General features: G+C 39.3%; 1 long non-coding RNA gene and 1 pseudogene across 1 annotated transcript; both read right to left on the bottom strand.

Moving 5' to 3' along the window:
• Positions 1 to 218: 218 nt before the first annotated feature.
• On the bottom strand, positions 219 to 5,550 carry LOC135747323 (uncharacterized; annotated as a pseudogene).
• Positions 5,551 to 5,977: 427 nt separating this feature from the next.
• Positions 5,978 to 24,088, bottom strand: LOC135747331 (uncharacterized). The gene is made up of 3 exons (XR_010531847.2): positions 23,982 to 24,088; positions 6,911 to 7,025; positions 5,978 to 6,246 (listed from the first exon to the last, which is right to left on the bottom strand). It is a non-coding gene; the product is annotated as an uncharacterized lncRNA (long non-coding RNA).
• Positions 24,089 to 25,770: the final 1,682 nt, after the last annotated feature.

The raw sequence follows: 25,770 nt of genomic DNA, 5'->3' as shown, positions 1-25,770 counted from the left end.
CTAGCTTCCTCTTCTATACGTTGCTTTAGTAATACGTGCAATTATAATATTGAGTCATAGCCGCAGCAAATTTAACTGCTCATGCTATCATGTATTTTGTTGTGCTATCTGTCGTTTTCTGTGCTTTTCACTGCTTCTATTTATGTAAAGCTGCTTTGAAACAATTGACTTTTGTGAAAAGCGCTATATAAATAAAATTGAATTGAATTGAAAAAAAAATGATTGGCACACTGTGCACTGTGACCATGAACGCCACTTCTTTGAAGCATTTTTCTTCCTGTCATCGAAAAGGACGCGGCAGACACAGCACAAATGGCCTCCATCTATCAAAACAAATATATTTAAGTCAAGCCAGTTAGTTGAATTAATACTCAAGAGCATATTTTAAGTAACATTTCAAAGGCAGTTTATTCAATATTCTATTGCCAAATTAAAATGTGGGTATTGCTGACGCTCAATCATAAGATACAAGCAGGTCAACAAAGAAGAATTCCTGGGGCACATTTCAGAAAGCGGAAACAAGGAAAACTCTGGGTTTTCCATTTCAGAAATGTATGTAAATCAAACATGATTCAGAAGTGTAACTCAATTTAAAAAAATCTCACCAGCACTTTATTCTTCAGCTTTAGCATTACTAACTGTAATGCCATAACTCATACAGTCGTAGGTTGGCCTGTTCTAGCCATTCATAGGCTTGTACACAGGAACATCATCATTTTAAAAGCAATTGTTGGTGTGCTCACCTTCTATTTCTGTTTGTAATAGACAATGTCCTGGACAACACCCTTTAAAATGTTTTCATACATTAGGTCCCAAATGTATGTACAGAACTTTGTTTATATATTCTGCACGTTCTGCCTGGAAACTGCCCGTTGAAAGACTTACAAAGTGAATCTAGTTTAATGCTGTTAGATCCTAAATGAAAGATTTGGAGGCTGATTTGTCACAATGTGTCACTGTGTAGTGGATTGTTTCCCTTTTTAAATGTTTTGGTCTATGGTTCTGTTCCAATATCTGTTCTTGTTAAAGTATTGTAATCTGTTGAAACTAACTGTTTTTATTCATGTTGCTGCCTCCAAACCAGGTCTACTTGGCCTGGTCTACTATGAGGAAGAGCTTATTATTCACAATGGGACATAAAAATCAGCACAATTTGAAAAGATACCTTAATCTGCAGTCATCACGATAGCTACAGTAGTGGCTGTTTCTGAGGACTGTTCTTCCAGCTCTGTAGAACATAAAACATAATAACAACTTTCTTTATACAACATTTGAATCTAAATTACAAATTCATAATGCAATGTGTCAACATTTATACTATCAATAGTTAATTAGTAAATTGTAGGTCAAATACAGATACAGTACCATTCATTGTTTGCATCTAAATATCAACAGCCAATTCAAAGTGTAAAATTATCATTGCAAGATGTAAGCAACTTCCTGTTTCAGTTTGTAACTGTTTTCTTTATTTCACACATAAAGAAAACATCTTAAACATTTTTCTTTAACTTTTTGATTAAGTTTTATATGTCCTGTTGGTTGTATTTTATCCCAACATTTATGCTGTGTTAAAAAACTGATACAGGACGTGCTTCTGGACCAGTGTTGTTTACATCTTGCAAAATGGTCTATAAAAGATGTTAAATGTCACCTTAATAAGTATTGTATATCTAAATTGTAATTTTCAAACAAGTGAGCTTTTCTCTTTGTGTCCAATGTCAATGGCAGACTTTTCAGAAGAGTAGTTTTAATTAAGCTTGAACTTAAGCAATACCATTCAAATTGTATTACAATGAAAAGAAATACCATTTTTACACATGGCCTCTAAACGTTCTGGGCAACATCTGCTGTGTCTGTTGATTTGAAGATATTAAACTATCACACACAGATTTCATCTTTTGATTTGATTATTGTTTTAATAATGTGTATAGTGGTGAAATGTACAGTGTAATGACCACAATTACATATCTAGTAAACTATGCTTCTTAAGTTTAATATATTTAAAAGTTTAATATACAACCCCAAAACAGAAAAAGTTGGGACATAGTAGAAATTGTGAGTAAAAAAGGAATGGAATAATTTACAAATCTCATAAACTTATATTTTATTCATAGTAGAATATAGATAACATATCAAATGTTGAAAGTAAGATTTTTTGAAATGTCATGCCAAATATTGGCTCATTTTGGATTTCATGAGAGCTACACATTCAAAAAAAAGTTGGGACAGGTAGCAATAAGAGGCCAGAAAAGTTAAATGTGCATATAAGGAACAGCTGGAGGAGGACCAATGTTTAGGAATAGGAATGTTGTCCTATTCTTGTCTAATACAGACTTCTAGCTGCTCAACTGTCTTAGGTCTTCTTTGTCGCATCTTCCGCTTTATGATGCACCAATTATTTTCTTTGGGTGAAAGATCTGGACTGCAGGCTGGCCATTTCAGTACTCAGATCCTTCTTCTACGCAGTCTTGATGTTGTAATTGATGCAGTATGTGGTCTGGCGTTGTCATGTTGGAAAATGCAAGGTCTTCCCTGAAAGAGACGACGTCTGAATGGGATCATATGTATCTAGAACTTGGATAAACCTTTCAGCATTGATGGTGCCTTTCCAGATGTGTAAGCTGCCCATGATACACGTACTCATGCAACCCCAAACCATCAGAGATGCAGGCTTCTGAAATGAGCGCTAATAACAACTTGGGTTGTCCTTGTCCTCTTTAGTCCGGATGAAATGGCGTCCCAGTTTTCTAAAAAGAACTTCAAATTTTGATTTGTTGGACCACAGAACAGTTTTCCACCTTGCCAAAGTCCATTTTAAATGAGCCTTGCCAAGGGAAAACGCCTGCGCTTCTGGATCATATTTAGATATGGCTTCTTTTTTGACCTATAGAGTTTTAGCTGGCAACAGCGAATGACAAGGTGGATTGTGTTCACTGACAATGTTTTCTGGAAGTATTCCTGAGCCCATGTTATGATTTCCATTACAGTAGCATTCCTGTATGTGATGCAGTGTCGTCTAAGGGCCTAAAGATCACAGGCATCCATGGTTTTTCAGCCTTGACCCTTACGCACAGAGATTGTTCCAGATTCTCTGAATCTTTGAATGGTATTATGCACTGTAGATGATGATAACTTCAATCTCATTGCATTTTTTCTCTGAGAAGCTCAGAAAACTATTTTTCGCTGCAGCATTGGGGGAATTGGTGATTCTCTGCCCATCTTGACCTCTGAGAGACACTGCCACTCTGAGAGGCTCTTTTTATACCCAATCATGTTGCCAATTGACCTAATAAGTTGCAAATTGGTCTTTCAACTGTTCCTTATATGTATATTAAAATTTTCTGGCCTCTTATTGCTACCTGTCCCAACTTTTTTTGGTATTTGTAGCTCTCATGAGATCCAAAATGTGCCAATATTTGGCATGACATTTCAAAATATCTTACTTTCAACATTTGATATGTTATCTATATTCTACTGTGAATAAAATATAAGCTTATGAGATTTGTAAATTATTCCATTCCTTTTTTACTCACAATTTCTACTATGTCCCAACTTTTTCTGTTTTGGGGTTGTATTTATTTAAAGATAAAATAAAAACAACTCAGCGTACCTTCTTCGTCCATCACCTCTGACATTCCTTCTGCTTTGTCAGTGGAGTTGCATTGTGCTGCATCTAATTATGTATAGGGGAAAAAAGAAACACTTAGAAGCATAACAAATAACTGGTCTTTCTGCATCACACAGCAGTATTAATGAAGAAATATAATTTTATAGATAAAATTCAACTGTTGCCAAGGGCCATCACAATCACTAGTCAAATTCAACTAAACAAGCTGTAGGATATTCTGGAGAGGTGCCTTTTTAGAAAATGTGTCCACTGTAATGAGGAAACTGCAACTAAGAAATAGTGTTACATCCCTTACAAACTGTCATAGACACATACAGAATCTATAACCTGAATCTGTTTCAATTGAATTACATTTAATTTTTAAAGTGCCAATTCATAACAAAGTTCCTCACAGCACTTTTCAAACAGAGTAGGTCTAGAGACCATACTGTACTCTTTATATTATTAGGCTACAAACTCTCAGAAAAAAGGTACATGAAGATACAAAAGTTGACATTGGGGCAGTACCTTTTCAAAAAGTACACTTTTGTACCTAAAAGGTATATATTGGTACCACCAAGCTACATGCTGGTACCTCATAGGTACATATCTGTACTTAAATGGTGGACCTTTTTAAAGGGTAGTGTACCAGTGACAAAAAGGTACAACTTATACCTTTTTTCTGAGAGTGCAATGGCAACTTCCTTTTAATATGCAGCAAACTCGAGCAGAACCATGGTTCAGAATGGGCAGCCATTTGCCTCGACTGGTTGGGGAGACATGGAGAAATATAGTGGCCCACAGTCTAAAAATATCTGGGTTATTTTTTTACGCATGTTGGGTAAATATTGGACAGAACACACCACTGGGTTAACATTGACCCAATGCTGGGTTGTTTTAACCCAACTGCTGGGTTATTATACCCCATGGTTGCATTAACAACAATCCAGCATTTGTTCTATCCAATATTTACTTATTATGGGTCAAAACTTAACCCACCCAGTGCTGCACTATACAAACACTCAAATGTAGGCCCGTATCATTGTTTAGTTAACTTATTTTTTCCACTTTGCATAGAGCCAAGTGATCTGCCGAAACACAGGTGGAGAAACAAAACCACTGTTAATCTCACTTACTGATTTCAAATGAAATCTCCTCAGCAGCTTGCAAAATCCCCTCCAACTGCTTCCTTCCATAATAGGATGGCTTTTTGAGGCTGTCCTGCAACTTTAACTGTCATGCCTTGATTTATCAGGGACTGGTAGGGGAGCCTTCCAGTACCTCCGGCATCCTCTGAAGGTACATGAAGGTATATTAGGTTATCAAGACTTAAAAAGTGTTTGAACATATGCTTACTATATTTTTGGTTAAACAGATCTTGCACTTTTCTCAACAGTACATTGACCTTAACTCTGGTTCTCGGTGTTGCGGCTGAGAAGCTGGCTACAGATGTAACAACAGACAACAATCAATTTTATAAAACTATATTATTTATATTGGCACTATTACGGACCTGAGTCCATTTATGTGGATATACGGATATTTTATATAACCAATATTACCTTTGAAATGCAGTTCAAAGTTCACTGTGTCTGTTGAGTCCAGGAAATCGCTCGTTTGGTCTTCTTTTTCAGCTGAAAAAAAATTGGAAATAAACATGTTAAAATAAAATGCTAAAAGTGATTGAAAGTAAGGACTTGGAAATCTATGAACAGATAAAAATATACATTTATTAAAGTAACTTAAGTGTAAATAAAAAATTTACCAAATGAAGAAGGAAACTGAAATGTAATTAACATTACCAGTGGAGGATTGAACATTTGTAGAATTTCTTCAGCCTCCCTGGTAGCTGCTTCAAGTTCAGCATTGTCAGCTTTCATGTCAAGATGCTTTGAAATAGTTGCAGCTTCCTGGCATAACTGGTCAAAACCTGAAGATGCCATATTAAAGAAAAGAAAGAATGCAAAGAGAAATAGGCAAAGCAAATTGAAAGAGGGACAAACAGAGAGAGGGGGAGAGTGAGTGTGTGTGTGAGTGCGTAGGAGAGTAGGGCTATGCAAAAAAATCGTCTGTGATTCTCATGCGTGTTTCATCAGTAAAGCCGGTTCCGTGATTAGAAGTAAAACGCCATCAGCTGCTTTCAGATGGAGCGGCATATATTACACAGACCCGTAGTTCACCGAGAAGCTAGGCAAAATCTGGTTCAAAATCAAGGAAAATCGACTCCGATAATCGATGCAATTTTGCCTAGCTTCTCGGTGAACTACGGGTCTGGGTAATTAATGCCGCTCCATCTGAAAGCAGCTGATGGCGATTTACTTCTAATCACGGAACTGGCTTTACTGATGAAAAACACATGAGAATCGCAGACGATTTTTTTGCACATCCCTATAGGAGAGTGAGTGAGTGAGTTGGAGGGTGAGTGAGTGAGTGAGTGAGTGAGTTGGAGAGTGAGTGAGTGAGTGAGTGAGTAGGAGAGAGAGTGAGTGAGTGAGTGAGTGAGTGAGTAGGAGAGAGAGTGAGTGAGTGAGTGAGTGAGTGAGTAGGAAAGCTTTTGCAAGTGATGGCTCTTAAAAGAGCCGTTGGTTTAAATGTTGTGGAGCGTGTAGATGGAGGAGTATGAGATGTATGTGAAGAAACTGCAAGACAAAAAAAATTGTGAATTACAAATTTTGGATTTTTTTTAATTCTTTATTTACTAAACATTGTATGTATATAACTATTTACAACTATTTACCCAAGATCCGCCCACTATCATAAGACTATATAATAAGATAAATAAATAAATAAAACGGCAAAAGAATAAAACTGACCAAAAAGAAAGATCTAAATGTCTAAAGATTTCTGAATTGTACCACAAATGTATTAAAAGCACGGTGTTGTTGTTACTGTTTTTTACTATGTATAAAAAGGCTGAACAACTGTGGTAAAAGCATAAGGTTTGCTGTTACTGTACTACAAAACACCACAGTAGAAGTAGACTAACTGCTGTAAAAACATGGTACGATTTGTGTACTATGAACACAAAATACCACAGTAGAAGTACATTGGTAGTTAATTCCAAAAATATGAATATAATAAAATGATCGAGGATCTGTCACGTTATGTTAATGGTGACTAACATAACGTGACTAGCTTTTCACCCACTGCTTGATTATGTGTTGTGTTGAACTTATTTTGAACAAAAAGAAAGAATGTAATATAGATGACCAATACAATTCAGAGAACATTTAGAAGTCGATCTGGATTAACACATATAATGAATTTAAAATCAAACAAACATACACTTTATGGTATACTCACCGAGATGTGATGACATTTGTAAATTGATGATAAATATCGCGATGATGTGCGAATGAGATTTGGGTCACGGCGGGGCGTAGCCACGAGTGTGCCGGAGCCACCCAGAGTGGCACACCTAAAATGGATGCAGAATATTTATTTATAGTTTCAATTTTGTTGTTTACTTAGAATATATATATATTTAAAATAAACCTTTCACACGCAAGTTACAAATATTTTATCTGACCGCTTGTGTCCATGGCGACGGGTCATGATTGTCACGTGACACACCGCAACAACAATAATGTATGCTATTCGTTTTATTTCGTTTTTTCCTTTTTTTTTAATTAAAAATATTAACTAACTTGCTTACCATGTCAACTATCTGATATTCCAATCCTTCGTTTAAAGATCTTCATAAATTATCTTGATCTATAACGAGATGAGTCGATAACAGCACCTGAATTCCCCAGCGTTTCTGGTTATCTTGCCTGCCTGTGACACACGCAGATTTTCAGATGCACACCCAGAGGTTTTTTTCTGGCTACGGATCACGCTTCTTGAATGCGATGAACAAAATCGTATGGTATAGTACGATTTAATATATTCGTATTAATTAGCACAAAATCCCTGCGATACAGGGTAGAGATGCGCGGTTGGCGGTTACAGCCGCGGACTCCGCGGATAAACCGCGGATCGGGCGGATGACGTGACGAAAAATAATATTTTAATTAGATTCGGGCGGGTGGCGGATCGACTGCTTGTTAGCTGTGTCCTTCTAAGCATGCAACCTTAAAAGGTGAGCACTCTGTCTTTCAGGGTGGCAGCCTCAGAAGTTCTCAAAGAGAACTGAAATGAGACGGTCTAGCCTTCTGAGGACCCATAATTTGCGTCACCTGTTGCACGCGCCCCCAGTAGCCCCCACCGCGCCTGTCAGCAGAAACCAGCTGAGACATTTCTGACTTCTTAAAATAAATATGTAATCAAAAATATTAATTTATTTTAGAAAATATGACACATTGATGTAGATTAAACTATTCAACAGTATATCAAATAATCAACCTTATGTTGCAAATATACGCAACATAAACAGAATAATATTAACACAAAACATAACTTATAATACTAAAACAGTGACAAGAAAAAGTTTTCTAATACACTTTTATTTAATAAAGGTTTTAATTGTTTGGGATAGCCTCGGCATGTTAAGAATCCATTCGTTCTATCATTAACAGCGCAGAGAAATGAGGACGCATTTTGACATAGCTCTTATCAACGCCTCAAAAAATGAGAATTAAAAACAAAGGAAATAGAAGGTCAGAAAAGGTTTGCCTGGAATAAGTTTTACAAAGTGGTAAATCAGGATGACACCAGTGCAGACTATGTAATTTGTGCGTTTAATTTAGGCATTACTTATTTATTTATTTATTTTTGTCCCGTGTGCGCCGATCGGAGACTGAGTTCACTGCTGATATTCTAGAGCTTTCTAGTCTCGCGGCTGTCATCAGCAGCGTCTTGCATCGCCCAGTTAGCGGATGGCGGGCGGGTGCGGTTTTGAAAACTGGTCAGAAACGTTGGTGCGGATGGATGGCGGACGGATGATGAGTTTTGTGATGCGGTTGCGGATGAAATAATAGCCCATCCGCGCATCTCTAATACAGGGCTGTGTTAAATGCGATGAACTAATCGTACGATTTCGTACGAGCCAGCTCGTATGATTTCATACGATTTAGCCACTTGGTTAAATCGTTTGAATTATTACGAATTCGCTGTGAGATAGGGTTGGCTCCGACATAAGGGTCCTATTAAAACGTGTCTTCTCTACCTAGATTGACTGGATACGAATTGAGAACAGAAGATTATGCAAATCACTGATTAAATCAACCAACCAATCATAGGCACGAAGACATCAGTCAATGTCCCGCCCCCAAAGACCCAAAAGTCATATTGATCGAGCGAGCGTGTGTGGTGCAGCTGTGAGAGCATAGCAGGCCCGGAGTGGGTAATCGGGAGAACCGGGAGAATTCCCGGTGGGCCGCTTCACTTTTGGGCCGGTCGAGTTTTTTTTTTTTTTTTTACATTTGTCACGTTAGTGAGTCTATCTTCTCTTAAAAAACACTTCACACGTTTCGCATTGACACTGCAGCGCGCAGCCTCTGCATGGGTTGTACCATGTGAGGGTCCATAGCGCGTCCAAGAAAACTTTTCTCCGGTAGGCTGGGCCGGCCCTACCGTAACAATACGCGTCTGAGAGGAGGAGGGCGTAAAAAACAGGTTGAAGAAAAAATCCATTAGAGGATGATGCTGATAAATGTGCCAAACTTACAGATTTATTTTCAAGAGGACAACAACAGGTAACTTAAAGAGAAATAAGCCTAGTAATGATTAGCATTAGCAACGTAATTATTCGGCTAATACCGATGTCAAACTATTTACAAGCCAACATTTTTTTTAAGTTAAAATATTAGCCTTTTGTGTATACATGACGATTCATAGACTTTGCAAATATTATGCAAGCAGCTTCTGAGCAGCAGATAAGCCATTTCCCCGCTAAAAACGAGGAGGCAATGAGTAAACAATATGAATTAAAGTTATGTAACAATCAGGTTGTGTTCATATAACGCCTTTTGTGTCCCCAGTCAAAAATGACCAGCCGAAAAAAGCTTATAAATCACTCGTTATGCTATATATTTACCCAATATTGGATTCAATATTTTTGTCAAATTGTTTTCTTTTTTAATTCGGACTGGGTTTTATGTTTCTATTTGCATCTGATTAATCATAGCCATAGCATTAGCAATGCTAATAATTTATCAACCTTTTCTTGTGGAATAGACTCCAAAAAGGGCTGGATTATTTTTGACCCATAATGTGTAAATATTGGACAGAACACGCTGCTGGGTTAAAATTGACCCAATGCTGGGTTGTTTGAACCCAACTGTTGGGTTATTATAATCCATGGTTGCATAACAACAATCCAACATTGGGTTATTTTTAACCCAGCATGTGTTCTGTCCAATATTTACCTATTATGGGTAAAAAATAACACAGCCTTTTTTAGAGTGTAGAGGAATATTTTTGTTAACTTCTCATCTTAAGTGAAATATTATTTAACTTTTACCTTATTTGTTTAACCATGATATTAATAGAAACTATAGTAAGAGCTGAACTGTTGCTTTATTTATCCAATTTGAAAAAAGTGCTAATTTAGAATAACACTTTGGAAAAAGTGGGCCAGTCTTGGGTACGAAACTCCCAGGCTGAAAAGTGGCCCCACTCCGGCCCTGGAGCATAGAGAGAGTCAGAATCGAGCAAAAGCTCATCCAAGCCCTTGCTCGCGTGACTGCATTTGTGCGTGCTGAGCGGAGGTGCGCTCTCGCAAGGATGCTTTACACAATTGTGTTCTGCTTTTTCGCGCTCGAATAGTGTTCGCGTGCTCGTATCTCTCACTCGCGCGTGGTTTTTGTGCGCGCTGGGTCTGATTAAACACCACACCTTTCTTTCCCATTCTGACATTCAGTTTGGAGTTCAGGAGATTGTCTTGACCAGGACCACACTCCTAAATGCATTGAAGCAACTGCCATGTGATTGGTTGATTAGATAACTGCATAAATGAGAAATTGAACAGGTGTTCCTAATAATCCTTTAGGTCAGTGGTTCCCAACTTCAGTCCTCAAGGTCCACCTCCCAAAATGTTTTAAATGTCTCCTTATATGAAACACCTGATTCCACTCATCAGTCTTGTTCCAGAATGTTTAAAATGTTCCTTAATTAACACACTAACAAGCTAATGAACTGATTCAGCCCTTACAAAAATTAACCATGGTTTTACTACAGTTAAAAAAAAAACATGGTTACTGTAGTAACTACAAGAACCATGGTTTAAAGGTCTTGACACACCGGGACGTTTTTCGTGCGCGTTTATCGTCGGCGTTTAACGTGACGTTTTTTTGCTTTCACACCCAGACGATTTTTACTGGCGCTGAGCCGAGTGAGGTGCAAATTCACCCCTGGACATTAGATGGCGCTTAATACAAAACAGATTTATGCCGGTACACAAGGGGGCGCAGCGAAACTTTATGCTTCTGTTCTGACACTCACTTGTCACACAGAAGAAGAAAGCCACACGCTAGTCAATAACAAGTCATATGCTTGCTTTTAACAAAACGTGGATATTACTATAGCAGCTCGATTTCTAACAGCAGCAACTATACAAAGACTACTTCAACTCACCATCAGGACTCACCATCAGCTACTTGACAGTATGATCATGTGAAACATGATCTTCTCAGATAAAAGCAAACTGTGCATTCGTGTTATAGTCATTATAATTGCCATTTTGAAAACGGTGTGTTTATAATATATATATATATATATATATATATATATATATATTCTTTGTACAAACAATATCTCCGTGAACTTAAATACATTTGTTAAATCAAATCTATTTGATCAAATAATTCGATTCTATTATCAGCACTCTCCACATAAAATTAACTATTTTGATAGAACACGTTATATCAAAATTAAAGCTCTTTCACAAAATATAAGGTAATGGGTGATCCGATGTGTGTATTTTTAACTAATCTTTTACAAGCACTTTCTCTTGTTAACAATTTTCTCACATTTCCTCCCATATGTATTGTATTTTGTGATTTTGCTAAAGAAGTAGGTATGTAGTTATTACAATAAGAGGTCAACAATACTGATGTACAAATATATGGATAATGTCAAAATGGCACGTTATTTACAATTCGTTTTTACAATTCGTTTTTTAATCAAACATTTATTTTTGTGAATGAACTGCAGTTTGCAATAACAATCAGAGACATGGCAGTAAAATCAAATAAAACAGGAGTCAGAAATGTTGGTCCAGAAAAGTCACAATGACTTTAGTGCAACTGAACGGTAGTGCAAATCAACATTTAGAAATTAGACATTTTCAAATGAATTTCTTAAATGTATAATCACTTAAAATGCATAAGTAAAATGGTATATAATAAACATAAATTTATGTGTGAACAAGAACTGGCAGAGCTGTAGAGCAAAAAAGTCACAATGATAGAAGTCTAAGTGAACTGTAGTGCAAATAAACATATGTATGACATGTACATGTTCAACTGTATTTCTTGAATGTATAAACATAAAAAAAACTAAATAAAATGGTATATTATAAACATCTATAGGTGTGACCAAAAACTGGCAGAGCGCTCCTTCTGTGCTCCTCTTTCTTCTGTGCACTGCTTTCAATTTTTTCCCTTTAGCATCATTTAATAAGAGGTACCTCTCCAGAGGTTTGTCTCGGACTGTTTTCTTTTGTTTAGATTGGACCTGGTCACGGCTGGTGCTGGATGATCCTGAAGACGTGCTTGCTGGGGCCTCCTCACTTTTGCTCACATCATTTTTAGCAGAAATATTGCTGTGAACACTGTAAAGATAAATGTAGTTTTCATCAGAATCAATCTTTCACACTGAGGGCCATGCCACGATATCCATGAGGTCAATATTTGATTACAAATATAATTTAGATTCATGGTATTTCATCTGACTAAACAAACTAGGTTACCTATACACAGAACACAAATTAACCTCCTAAAACCCGACCTTTGGTTTGGCTTGCATTTTTGATTTCTTCCAGTTATTTTGGGGTTAGAAAGAAGCAATGAATATAATAACCAAATATTTTTCTTTGAACATGAAGCAGTGTAATTGTCCACGTTTGTGTACAACAGGTTCCAGTTACACACAAAGTATTATGGTGCAAACAACAAAACGTGATATCACACGGTGTACAGGGAACATGCATGGTATGAAGTTAATCACTGTTCAATGTCAGTGCATTACATATCATAATGTAATGCACCAATATTCATTTTTATTACTTGCACATGTAACTGGTATAAAAATTACTTTGACTAGATTTTTGTTTTGAGTTTTTTGTTTTGAGTTTTCCTTTTATTTATATATATTTTTGTACTAAAGTTTTTATTTTCTAAAATTATTATTTTTTTTTATTAATGTTATACTTTCCATATGTGTGTATTCATGCTGAAGTAATGAACTTCACGAAATTTCGTTTGAATCATTTTTGTTTAAATATCTAAAATGTAGAGGAACTTTTCTTTGAGTACCTGTTTGGGGAGGGAGTGTCATCAGCGGGGCACATCCGGGGTTTCTCATCGTGCGTTTTGCGTTGGCCTCAGTTTCACTACATGAGGTTGGTGGACGCATGCACGTGCGGTCCTCCCTATAAACAACACTGGTATGTTGATGTTTTTTTGCCTCAATGTGTATATTTGTCATTGGATGAATGTAATTAAAATTGTGTCAACATTCAATAGTATTAGCTGCAACAAGGATGTACTGTTTAATGTGATTTTGTGTAAGTAGTCAGTATAATTGTGGCGCTAACTAATTAGCATTGTGTGCTAATACTATAGTGTGTCAGAGTGGGAGGAGCTGCTACCCCGTTTTGACCTGATAATTTCTCCTTACCAACAGGTATGCTATCTGTTTTGTTTGTTTTATAAAGTAAAGTGTGTTGGATGATAGTTAATGAGTGTTTTATGTTAAGTGTTATAAAAAGGTAAGACTGTTATTTAATGTTTTATTTGGTAAACCATTCTATTTGTGCTGAGTGTGATGCACATTGTGTAGATTGCATATGACTGTGCAAATATACTAAGCACATTATCTAGTTCTGTATATAATGTTTACATACACTGAGTTTAAGTATGTTTTGTAATTATTTTGCTCATTCAGAGTATGATGCAGTATTTGAATACAGATTTAATGTGTATTCACATGAGTTTGTATTGTAAAATGGTGCATATTTGTAATTCAAGTGTAAAATGTTAAGATGCAATGCGATATACTACATTTTTTTAGTAAAAAAAAAAAAACACATTGTTTAAAATGAGCAGGGGAAATCCATATGCTATAGTTAAAGTTCTTTCTTTATTCACATTTTTTTTTTTTTTTTTTTTCTTTTATTGTTGGCCTCAGTTTCACTACATGAGGTTGGTGGACGCATGCACGTGCGGTCCTCCCTATAAACAACACTGTGTGTCAGAGTGGGAGGAGCTGCTACCCCGTTTTGACCTGATAATTTCTCCTTACCAACAGATTAAAATACCAGATCTCATCATAAAGTGGTCGCGTGGTCTTTGTGGGCGAGGGTATCCGTTCCAGACATGTTACATAAATTTGGTGCCGTGACCCGGATGCACTAGATCCGCTGCAGCTGGTCGCTGGGGTTCAACGACGTAGGATCACAACGCAGAAAACGACGTCCGAAGCATTTTCATCATTGACATTCCGGTATCAGTGTCTGGACATTGACAGTAATTCAGTAATTGAACTCAGTCATTGAAATCTCACTTCACCACACCACATATTGGACTTTCTATCCATTTGTTTCCCGTTTTTGCCTTCATTTGACTTAAAGCATATGATAACTGTGAAGATATTTTTTTGTGCGTGTGTATGTTTTCCATTGTAACTACTTACCACTGGTATTATGGCAGAAGGAGGGTTTAATGGAAGTTTTGTAACACCTCACATTGGCAGGGGTCGAGGCGTTCTTGGAGTTGACGAGCCTAAAGTTGGTAAACCGCGCATGTTGGTTTATGATTCTGCGACTGCTTCGTTTCCGCCCTACACCAAGATAAACGAACCAAAGTCATCCACGCCTGCCAATGTTGGTTGTGACAATGTTACACAGCAACTACGTGATCTCATTGGTGAGCTTGGAAGTCAAATAGGCGATTCTATTGTTACGCGTTTGTTGACAAACCAAGCCTCAATATTACCTGATCCCACTCCATCGTCTGAGCAGCTTCCATCAATGACAATGCCTTTATCACCGAATCTTGATCTGTCCAAGCTAAACCTTATAGTCAAAGCTGACATTAAAGACCCACAAATGTTCAGAGGGGATGGTAGTGATAAGTGTACCATCCTGGAGTGGATTGAACAGATGGAAGTATTTCTGTCCAAAAAGGGCTGCAACAAGGTAGACAGCGTAGAAGAGATACTTAATCACCTTTGTGGTAGGGCAAAGAGCATTGTTAAGGTTAAGCTAAAAAGCAGCTCGGCTGCAGTACTCTGCCCTGAAGTTGTTTACGAGGTACTGCGTCGCTATTTTAGTGAGAGCCCTGGCTCATGCCAGCCGTTAGCTGATTTTTATGCGACACAGCCAAAACACAATGAGTGCCCTGTTGACTATTGGGTCAGGTTGAATGAAGCAGCCGAGCTAGCAGATGCTCACCTGAAAAGATGTGGTGGTAAGATGGAGAATATGAGTTCGGAGATTGTAATGATGTTTATCCGGAACTGCCCTAATTCTGACCTTGCCAGTGTCTTTAGATGTAAGCCCATAAGCAAATGGTCCGCCGAAGAGGTCCAAGAGGCCATTGATGAGCATGAAAGGGACTTTAGGTCTCGTAGGCAGCTTCCTTCTGCATTTAAAGCTGCAGTAAACCAGGCTGCTGTTGTTAAAGGACCTGTGAGCACTCAGGTAACAGTAGGAAGTGAAGATGTAGGTGTAAACTCTGCAGCATGTGCTGCAAGCCCACACCCTAAAACAAACGAATCTGTGGAATCTGGCACTTTGGAGCGTGTGTTAAAGATGTTAGAGAGGGTGCTCGAGCGCACCACCTTACCTGCTCCAGGACCAAAGCCTCAACCGTCTCAGTGGTATCGAGCTTCCCCATGTGCAGTATGTGGAGACAGATCTCATTCAACCCGTTCGCACTGCATGAGGGAAAAGAGATGTCTTAATTGTTTAGAGTTTGGGCATCAGCGTAAGCAGTGTCACAGGGCTGCTGGGCAAGACATGGGCCAAGCCAATGACGATCAGGGAAACTAGATCACTCACATTGGGGGGAGGGCGGTGTGAGTGCTAAAAGTCAGCCTCTCACCAGTGAAGATGATCCGATGGTCATCTATAGCAGCAATTGTCAAGTTGAGTCAAGTAGCAGCATTGTTTTGTTCCAGAGCATTGCAAAACTGGAAAAAGCTGACAGTTTATTCTATACAGATGTGTTGGTTAATGATACAGTCATATGCCAGGGCCTATTGGACACTGGTTCTATGGCATGTACCATTAGCGAGGAAATGGAGTGCAAGCTGCTAGATGCATGTGGGACCCTTGAGTCTGATCAGCCCCACACTGATATTTTACTTGTAGGTTGTGGTGGCGTTCGGGTCAGGCCCAAGTGCATCTATCAGCTAAAAATGCATGTATATGACCACTCAGTTGTTGTACCAACCCTTGTTGTACCAGGACAAAAAGACCAGTTAATCGTCGGTACTAACGTCATCAAATACATTCTTAGTCAACTTAAGCAGTCCCAAAGCTATTGGCGTGTCATGAATCAGCCAAATCCTACAGGAGAACCAGAGATCCAAAGGTTCTTGAATATGTTATCTGGACATGACAGATGGCAGGGCAGTACCATCCCAACCGTCATCGGTACCGCTAAGCTTACTCAAGCTGTCACACTTCTACCTCGTCAGGAGCACCTTGTGTGGGGAAGGCTTCCCGCCAGTTCTTCTGTTTCTGTGGGCAGTGCTGTGCTGGTCGAACCACCTAAGGCTCAGACTCACAAGAAGGGTGTTCTTGTCGGGCGTGTTATAGCCACACTGCCAGGTGACAGATGGGTGCCGGTTAAGGTTATTAACCCGTCTAATAAACCGCTCACTTTGAGACGTAATGCCAAAATAGCAGATGTGTCTCCTGTTTTAGCAGTTGAAGACTTGGATGTGCAACTTGGAAATAGTCATGGAGAGGCTGTGAATGTACAGAGTTAGTCTGTCTCCTCTACTGTTGGTATATGCAGCCCCCCTTCTGATATACATAGTGTACTGCAAAAGCTTGGCCTCGGTGACCTTGACATAGGGTCCTGTGAAGTCACTCCGTACTGGAAGGATCAGCTTCTACAGCTGATTCAGAAGTATCAGGGTGTGTTTTCTAAACACAGGCTAGACTGTGGTAAGGCCAAAGAGTTTGTCCATAGGATTCATTTATCAGACAACCACCCTTTTAGGCTTCCGTATAGGCGTGTCCCCCCGGCCCAATATCAAACCTTGAGGAAGGTGCTCTCGGAGATGGAGGAGCAAGACATCATTAGGAAGTCTTGTAGTGAGTGGGCGTCCCCACTGGTCCTTGTATGGAAGAAGAGCGGTGAACTTCGCGTTTGCGTTGATTACCGCTGGCTTAATGCTCGGACCATTAAGGACGCTCACCCCTTACCTCACCAAGCAGACTGCTTGGCGGCCCTGGGTGGGAATGCTTTGTTTAGTGTAATGGATCTCACCTCCGGCTTTTATAATGTTGCCATGGCGGAGGAGGACAAGAAGCTCACGGCCTTCACAACGCCAATGGGCCTATTTGAATTTAACATGGTGCCGCAGGGGCTCTGTAACAGCCCCGCTAGCTTCATGCGCCTAATGATGAATATCTTTGGCGACCAAAACTTCCTGACGTTGCTTTGTTACCTGGATGACCTACTTGTGTATGCCCCGGACGAGGGTGAGGCCATCAAAAGACTTGAGATGGTGTTCAGTAGGCTACGTGAACATGGGTTAAAATTAGCTCCTAAAAAGTGTCATTTCCTTCAGAGAAGCGTGCGGTTTTTGGGGCATGTTATTGACAGTACAGGTGTAGCAACTGACCCAGACAAGGTCAGTGCTATTGCGGCAGTGTCAGAGTCTGATTTGATGATGGAGGATGGGGTAACCCCGTCTCAAAGGAAAATAAAGTCTTTCCTTGGGATGGTGTTGTATTACCAGAGATTCATCCAGAATTGCTCCACTATCGCAAAACCTTTGTTTGCATTGACAGCTGCCCCAAGGGGCAAAAAGCCTCCAGATAAACGTGTTGCTGCGTTCAGGAAATTGAGCCCTGGGGATTGGAAGGAGGAGCACAGCAGTGCCTTCCAGCAGCTAAAAGCTGCTTTGGTAAATTCTGTAGTGCTGACGCATCCTGACTTTAGCCGGCCATTTATTTTGTCCACTGACGCTTCTACTGACGGGTTAGGTGCCGTACTTTCGCAGCTTGCAGAGGGTGAGACTAGAGCTCGGCCGATCGCTTTTGCTAGCAAGGCTCTTAACCGCGCCCAGGCCAGGTATCCTGCTCATCGCTTAGAGTTTTTGGCTTTGAAGTGGTCTGTTTGTGACAAATTCAGTCACTGGCTGAAAGGCAGTGAATTTGTCGTATGGACGGATAACAATCCATTAACTTATGTCCTCACAAAGCCTAAACTCGACGCGTGTGAACAGCGATGGATCTCAAAGTTGGCGCCATACCGCTTTAGCATTAAATACATACCTGGTCCTAAAAATGTGGTGGCCGATGCTCTGAGTCGTCAACCCTTTGTTCCTAACCGGCTCAGCGAGAGACTGCTGACTGAACCTTACATTTCACTGCTCAAGGAAGCAGAACAGTTTGGGAAAGACACTGTGCAGGAAGCATTTAGGCTGAGTACTGGGCTTCAGGGCGCTGATGACCCTCCCTGTGTAACATCAAACCAATGTCCGCTCTCCTGTGCTGAGGTGTCTGCAGTGTTAGAGGGTCATAGTCACTGGGAAGCAGGAGTAGAATCCAGAGCAATCTCATTGATAGGTCAAGACATCCAACATTTGTCACCCCCTGGGCAATGCCCTTTACCAGTTTTGTCATTGGATGAACTTCGAGATGCACAACAAAATGATCCTTGCCTGTCCAGGGTCCTGTTTTACATCAATAGGGGCAAAAGAGCCTCACGCCGTGAGCGTGCTGGGGAGATTCATAAAGTTCTCAGGCTTTTGAAGCAGTGGGACAAATTAAAGATGGTTGATGGTGTTCTGTATCGAGTAAGGAAAGACAATCTGGCAGGAAAGAAACGGTTACAGTATGTTGTTCCATCGTCTTTAGTTGCACAGGTGATGACAGGCATTCACGATGAAGCAGGGCACCAGGGCCAAAGTAGAACCATGCACCTGGCGAGACAAAGGTTCTTCTGGGTCGGGTTGGAACATGATGTTCGCAGGTACGTCAAATGTTGTCAACGCTGTGTCGTTAGTAAAACGCCCGAACCTGAAGGCAGAGCCCCGCTGGAGAGTGTGAGAACGTCAAGGCCCATGGAGCTTGTATGCATTGATTTTTGGACCGCAGAAAGCTCCAGGGGTCATAACGTAGATGTGTTAGTTGTTACTGACCATTTTTCCCGTATGGCTCATGCTTTTCAGTGCCGTAATCAATCAGCGAGGCAGGTGGCAAGGCAATTGTGGGACAAGTACTTCTGTGTGTATGGCTTCCCTGATCGGATCCACTCTGATCAGGGAGCTAACTTTGAAAGTCAGTTGATTCGAGAGCTGTTGCAGGTCGCAGGAGTGAAAAAGTCCAGAACAACCGCCTACCATCCCATGGGCAATGGCCTTGTCGAGAGGTTCAATAGAACCTTGGGCAACATGATCAGGGCATTGCCGCCTAGGTCCAAGGATAGGTGGTCTCAGATGCTTTATACACTGACTTTTGCGTACAACTGTACCGTGCATGAATCCACTGGGTATGCCCCATTTTACCTAATGTTTGGCAGAATTCCAAAGCTGCCTGTGGATGTCATGTTTGGTAACCTTGAGGGTGACAGTGATGTCATTGACTATGACAAGTACGTAAAGAGGTTGAGGACTGACCTGAAAGAAGCTCTAACCGTTGCTCAAGAGAACATCAATGCCAGCCAGCAGCGGCAGGCCGAATTGTACAACCGGAAAACAAAGGGCTGTGATATTGAGTTGGGAGATCAGGTTCTCCTGGCCAACAAAGGTGAACGTGGAAAGAGAAAACTGGCAGATAGGTGGGAGTCCACACCTTACAGGGTAGTTGGGTTGAACCCTCAGTGCCATATTTACCGTATACATAACACTAAAACTGGCCAGGAGAAAACTGTTCACCGCAACTTATTGCTGCAAGCTAACTTTCTTCCGTTGGAGCTGGAAGATTCTGATGTACCATCCAGCAGTAGTAGCACGTCACTGTCTATGGGTGTGAGAACTTCTTTGGCAAATGATTGTGCTCCCGAGATCGAGCCCAGTGTATCTGACCGAGTTGCCAGTTGGGTTGAAGAATGTGCTGTGCATGAGAGCCCTCAGCAGAGTTTGCCCAGCAGTAGTAGTAGTAGTATTGTGTCAGTGGATACAGTTTCTGGTGTGTTGGGAGAAGTCCCTTCAGCATCAAAGGATGACTCCATAGAGAGAGACAGTAATTCTGAAGCTCCAGAAACCGAAGGTCTGATTCATGAATCTAACAGTATTTCTTCAGAGATTATACATGATGATATTCCTGTTGGTAATGTTGAACCAACTACAGACCATGAAGTGGTTGGAGTTAGGACCAGAGTGGGCAGGATAGTGAAACCTGTCAACAGGTTAATTGAGAATATGACCCAGTCTATCAAAACCCTGAATCCGGCTGGTGGGGTTATAAGGTCTTTGTTAAAGTAAGAATGCACTTTTTTTTGTTGTTGAGAGATTTAAACTTTAATGTAAAGTGCCTTTTGAGTCAATGTTTTCAGTACACTGTTGTTCTGGATCTGAGATGAAGTTTCATCTATAAATGAATGGTGTTTAAGGCACCCTTTGCAGGTGATTGCAGTGGGCCTGATCAACCTGCTGTTCTTACCTTCCCTGTAAGTGGGAAACATTATGTTGCACAATATTCTAAATAGCAGTTGGTCTGAGTCCAGTGTATATTATCCCCTATAGTCGAAATTTGTGAAGTTCAGGGGGGAGGATGTAACTGGTATAAAAATTACTTTGACTAGATTTTTGTTTTGAGTTTTTTGTTTTGAGTTTTCCTTTTATTTATATATATTTTTGTACTAAAGTTTTTATTTTCTAAAATTATTATTTTTTTTTATTAATGTTATACTTTCCATATGTGTGTATTCATGCTGAAGTAATGAACTTCACGAAATTTCGTTTGAATCATTTTTGTTTAAATATCTAAAATGTAGAGGAACTTTTCTTTGAGTACCTGTTTGGGGAGGGAGTGTCATCAGCGGGGCACATCCGGGGTTTCTCATCGTGCGTTTTGCGTTGGCCTCAGTTTCACTACATGAGGTTGGTGGACGCATGCACGTGCGGTCCTCCCTATAAACAACACTGGTATGTTGATGTTTTTTTGCCTCAATGTGTATATTTGTCATTGGATGAATGTAATTAAAATTGTGTCAACATTCAATAGTATTAGCTGCAACAAGGATGTACTGTTTAATGTGATTTTGTGTAAGTAGTCAGTATAATTGTGGCGCTAACTAATTAGCATTGTGTGCTAATACTATAGTGTGTCAGAGTGGGAGGAGCTGCTACCCCGTTTTGACCTGATAATTTCTCCTTACCAACAGGTATGCTATCTGTTTTGTTTGTTTTATAAAGTAAAGTGTGTTGGATGATAGTTAATGAGTGTTTTATGTTAAGTGTTATAAAAAGGTAAGACTGTTATTTAATGTTTTATTTGGTAAACCATTCTATTTGTGCTGAGTGTGATGCACATTGTGTAGATTGCATATGACTGTGCAAATATACTAAGCACATTATCTAGTTCTGTATATAATGTTTACATACACTGAGTTTAAGTATGTTTTGTAATTATTTTGCTCATTCAGAGTATGATGCAGTATTTGAATACAGATTTAATGTGTATTCACATGAGTTTGTATTGTAAAATGGTGCATATTTGTAATTCAAGTGTAAAATGTTAAGATGCAATGCGATATACTACATTTTTTTAGTAAAAAAAAAAAAACACATTGTTTAAAATGAGCAGGGGAAATCCATATGCTATAGTTAAAGTTCTTTCTTTATTCACATTTTATTTTTTTTTTATTTTTCTTTTATTGTTGGCCTCAGTTTCACTACATGAGGTTGGTGGACGCATGCACGTGCGGTCCTCCCTATAAACAACACTGTGTGTCAGAGTGGGAGGAGCTGCTACCCCGTTTTGACCTGATAATTTCTCCTTACCAACAGATTAAAATACCAGATCTCATCATAAAGTGGTCGCGTGGTCTTTGTGGGTGAGGGTATCCGTTCCAGACATGTTACACACAGTTATAATGTAAATTTGCACTACTGGTCCGTTCAATACACTACTGGACTGTCTATTTCATACTCACTGTTCATTTGCACTGCTGGACTACTTGAATTGCATCGTTTACACCCCTGTACTATGTAATGAATATTAGAATAACTATTCACTGCACAATAACTTATGCCATTGCACTCTTAACTGACTAGTTACAATCCAAATTCATTCATGCACTACCTAAATATTAATTTCACTCCTGTTCTGTATAGTTTAATTTATTTTGTACATATCGATTTGTAAATTTCTGTATATTATGTTCATAGTACCACCCACAGTAAATTGTTCCATCGTATTACATAATCCTGCACCTATGCAAATACTGATATCCTGCACTTTTTATACTGCTTTTGCACTTCTGGTTAGACCTAACGTTAAACTGCATTTCGTTGCCTTGTACTTGTGTAATGACAATAAAGTTGAATCTAATCTAATCATATAGCCCACACAATTATGTATTGTTATGTTCTTATATATATCACGTTACCTTCGAAATTCAGTCGATGTTGTGAGGAACTCCGACACCTTCATAAACCTCCACAGCCTCGATGCTTCCTTGTGTGTTTACCTGTTCCACGTGCTCCGCAAGACCATTTTGTGCTTGAGCGCCACCAAGTCGTGTTTTACTGGAACTTCAGCAGCGCCAGGCACGTGAACAAAAGCGCCAATCTCATTGGTCGGCCAACTTTTAACGCGCCGCGTCAAACCAAAAAAACGTGTCCCACGCGTTTTTCTGAAAATGACGCATTTGCGCCTCGCGCTTTTCGCGTGGGTGTGCGCACTCACATTGGCGCTCGTTCTTGAGTCACGAGACGTTAAACGTCGACGATAAACGCGCACGAAAAACGCGCACGAAAAACGTCCCGGTGTGTAAAGACCTTAACTATGGTTTTTGAAAACCATGGTTGTCAAAACCATGGTTATTTTGTAGTTACCATGGTTTTCAAAAACCATAATTAAACCATGGTTATTGTAGTTACTACAGTAACCATGTTTTTTTTTGTTTTAACTGTAGTAAAACCATGGTTAAATTTTGTAAGGGCTGATTCAGTTCATTACCTTGTAAGTGTGTTAATTAAGGAACGTTTTAAACATTCTGGAACAAGACTGATGGGTGGAATCAGGTGTTTGTCAAAACCATGGTTATTTTGTATTTACCATGGTTTTCAAAAACCATAGTTTAACCATGGTTATTGTAGTAAAACCATGGTTTTGCTCATAGTAATCAATACACCAAAAAAACATGGTTACTACACTTTTACCACAATAAAACCATGGTTAATTTTCGTAAGGGAGGTGTTTTATATATGAAGACATCTAAAACATTCTGGGAGGGGGGGGGCTGAGGTGAGAGTATACTGTTACCGTGGTAAAGCATGGTAAACTAGACGCGTATCGGGTTTTACCACGCAGTAGCCGAAATAAACTGTTACTGTGGTAAAGCATGGTAAATTCGACGCGTATTAGGGTTTTACCACGCAGTAGCCGAAATAAACTGTTACTGTGGTAAAGCATGGTAAATTCGACGCGTATTCGGGTTTTACCACGCAGTAGCCGAAATAAACTGTTACTGTGGTAAAGCATGGTAAATTCGACGCGTATTCGAGTTTTACCACGCGCAGCCGAAATAAACTGTTACTGTGGTAAAGCATGGTAAATTCGACGCGTATTCGGGTTTTACCACGCAGTAGCCGAAATAAACTTTTACTGTGGTAAAGCATGGTAAAATCGACGCGTATCGCGTTACCTTTATCCTAATATTAAATGATCGAATCTGCATCACGTTAAAGCTGAGGATGGCATTTAATCGCTTTAGTTACGATGTGCTGATTTAAAATCATTTTGAGATATAATAAGCCTAAGCAGAACTGACAGATATAAAACAGCGATTGAATTGAACACTTTTAATCTGATTTATATAGAGTAATAAACTTTATATCAAATTAAAGACACTTAACTTACCAATGCGTTGTTAAATCTCGCTATGTAATGAAATGCAACTCCTAATGTAATGTCACATGGAGTTCTTCTCTTTAGCGACCCCAGTGGACGTTTGTTTTTCAAAACTGTAGCAATACGTGCCTATTGGTACATATTTGTGGCGCTGCAAAAAAGTGTGCAGAGGTACGTATTTACCATAAGACCAGGTTGCAAACATGGATAGACATCATATTAAAAAAGAAGGCCATCATACAACTTTAAAATATATTTTGACTCGAAGCTTCTTTACAACAGCATCTAACATTAGTTAATCTTAAACTTAAAGTGAAGCTGGCTTCGTTACTAAACAGAATAAAACTATTAAAACAGGCTTGCAAAATAAACAGCCAGGGTTTTCCGCAGCACTTTTCAGTTCGGGCTGCCCACCTAAGCTGGGATACCCTACCACCTTAACAAGGTCATCCAAAAAAAAAAATTTGCTGCACAAAAGGCCGTCAAGAGCATCTCGGAGAAGAGCGTGGACGCGCTTCACACTGCGAGCGGGTAGCGCCACATGGCCGAAATGAGAGAAAGACATGGTCCGTCAATGTCTGGAGGATAACTAGCCTGTTGATAAAACATTTAATTCATTAATAATCTAGTATGTGTTCATTTTCTGTCATAGTTTCTTCAAAAATAGAGTTTTATTTGAGTGTTTTAAATAAAAATATTTTCATAATGACGCGTATGCCCCATTGATTGCCACGCCCCCGGCCCGCCCACCCGCACAACCCTACCACCTTAACTAACAAATTTTCTGCGGGAAACCCTGACAGCATCTATCAGAACTAAAACAATAAGCTTTTAAACAACAGAAGATGACAATGACAATGACAATTTATTTATATAGCACAATTTAAAACAACAGCTGTTGACCAATGTGCTTTCCAAATAAATAAAATAATAGATAAAAGACAGAAGAGAAAATAAGATAAAATCACATCAATAGATAAAAGACACAGGAAAAATAAAATAAAATAAAATCACATTAATTAAAATTTTCCTCAAAGGCTTTTGAGAATAAAAAAGTTTTGAGTCTAGATTTAAAAGTAAGGAGAGATGGAGCCTGTCTTAAGCTAACAGGTAAGCTGTTCCAAAGCCTTGGAGCCGCACTGTAAAAAGCTCGATCTCCCCTACACTTAAGTCTTGATTTTGGAGTATGTAATAGGGCCTGAGTAGACGATCGAAGAGATCTTGGAGGGTTATATTCGGTCAAAAGATCAGACAAATAGGTGGGTGCTAAGCCATTTATGGATTTATAAACTAGGAGTAATACTTTAAATTCAACTCTGAAAAGCACGGGAAGCCAATGTAATGAGCGTAAAATAGGAGTAATATGCTCCCTTTTTTTTACACCACACAAAAATCTTGCTGTTGCATTTTGGACAATTTGCAGGCGGGACAGTGTTTGCTGACTAATCCCCAAGTAAAGTGAATTGCAATAGTCAAGCCTAGATGAAATGAAAGTATGAATTAATTTCTCAAGGTCCTTAAAGGAGAGAAACGGCTTTGCTTTTGCAAGCAGACGCAGCTGGTATAAGCATGTTTTAACAACAGAATTTATTTGGCGATCAAACTTTAGATTATCATCTAGAATAAAGCCCAAATTTTTTACCCAGGGTCTCAGGTAAGAGATCTAAATCCAAGTTTTTAGATTTTGATGACTCAGATGGACTAAACACAATGATTTCAGTTTTTGTTTCATTAAAAATTAAAAAATTCAAAGAAAGCCATGCCTTAACCTCCTCTAGACAAGCTATCAAAGACCCTA

This window comes from Paramisgurnus dabryanus, chromosome 14 (genome assembly GCF_030506205.2).
Source record: "Paramisgurnus dabryanus chromosome 14, PD_genome_1.1, whole genome shotgun sequence".
Lineage (NCBI taxonomy): Eukaryota > Metazoa > Chordata > Actinopteri > Cypriniformes > Cobitidae > Paramisgurnus > Paramisgurnus dabryanus.
The sequence above is the reverse complement of the archived record's forward strand: the minus strand, read 5'-3'. Positions and strand labels throughout refer to the sequence as shown.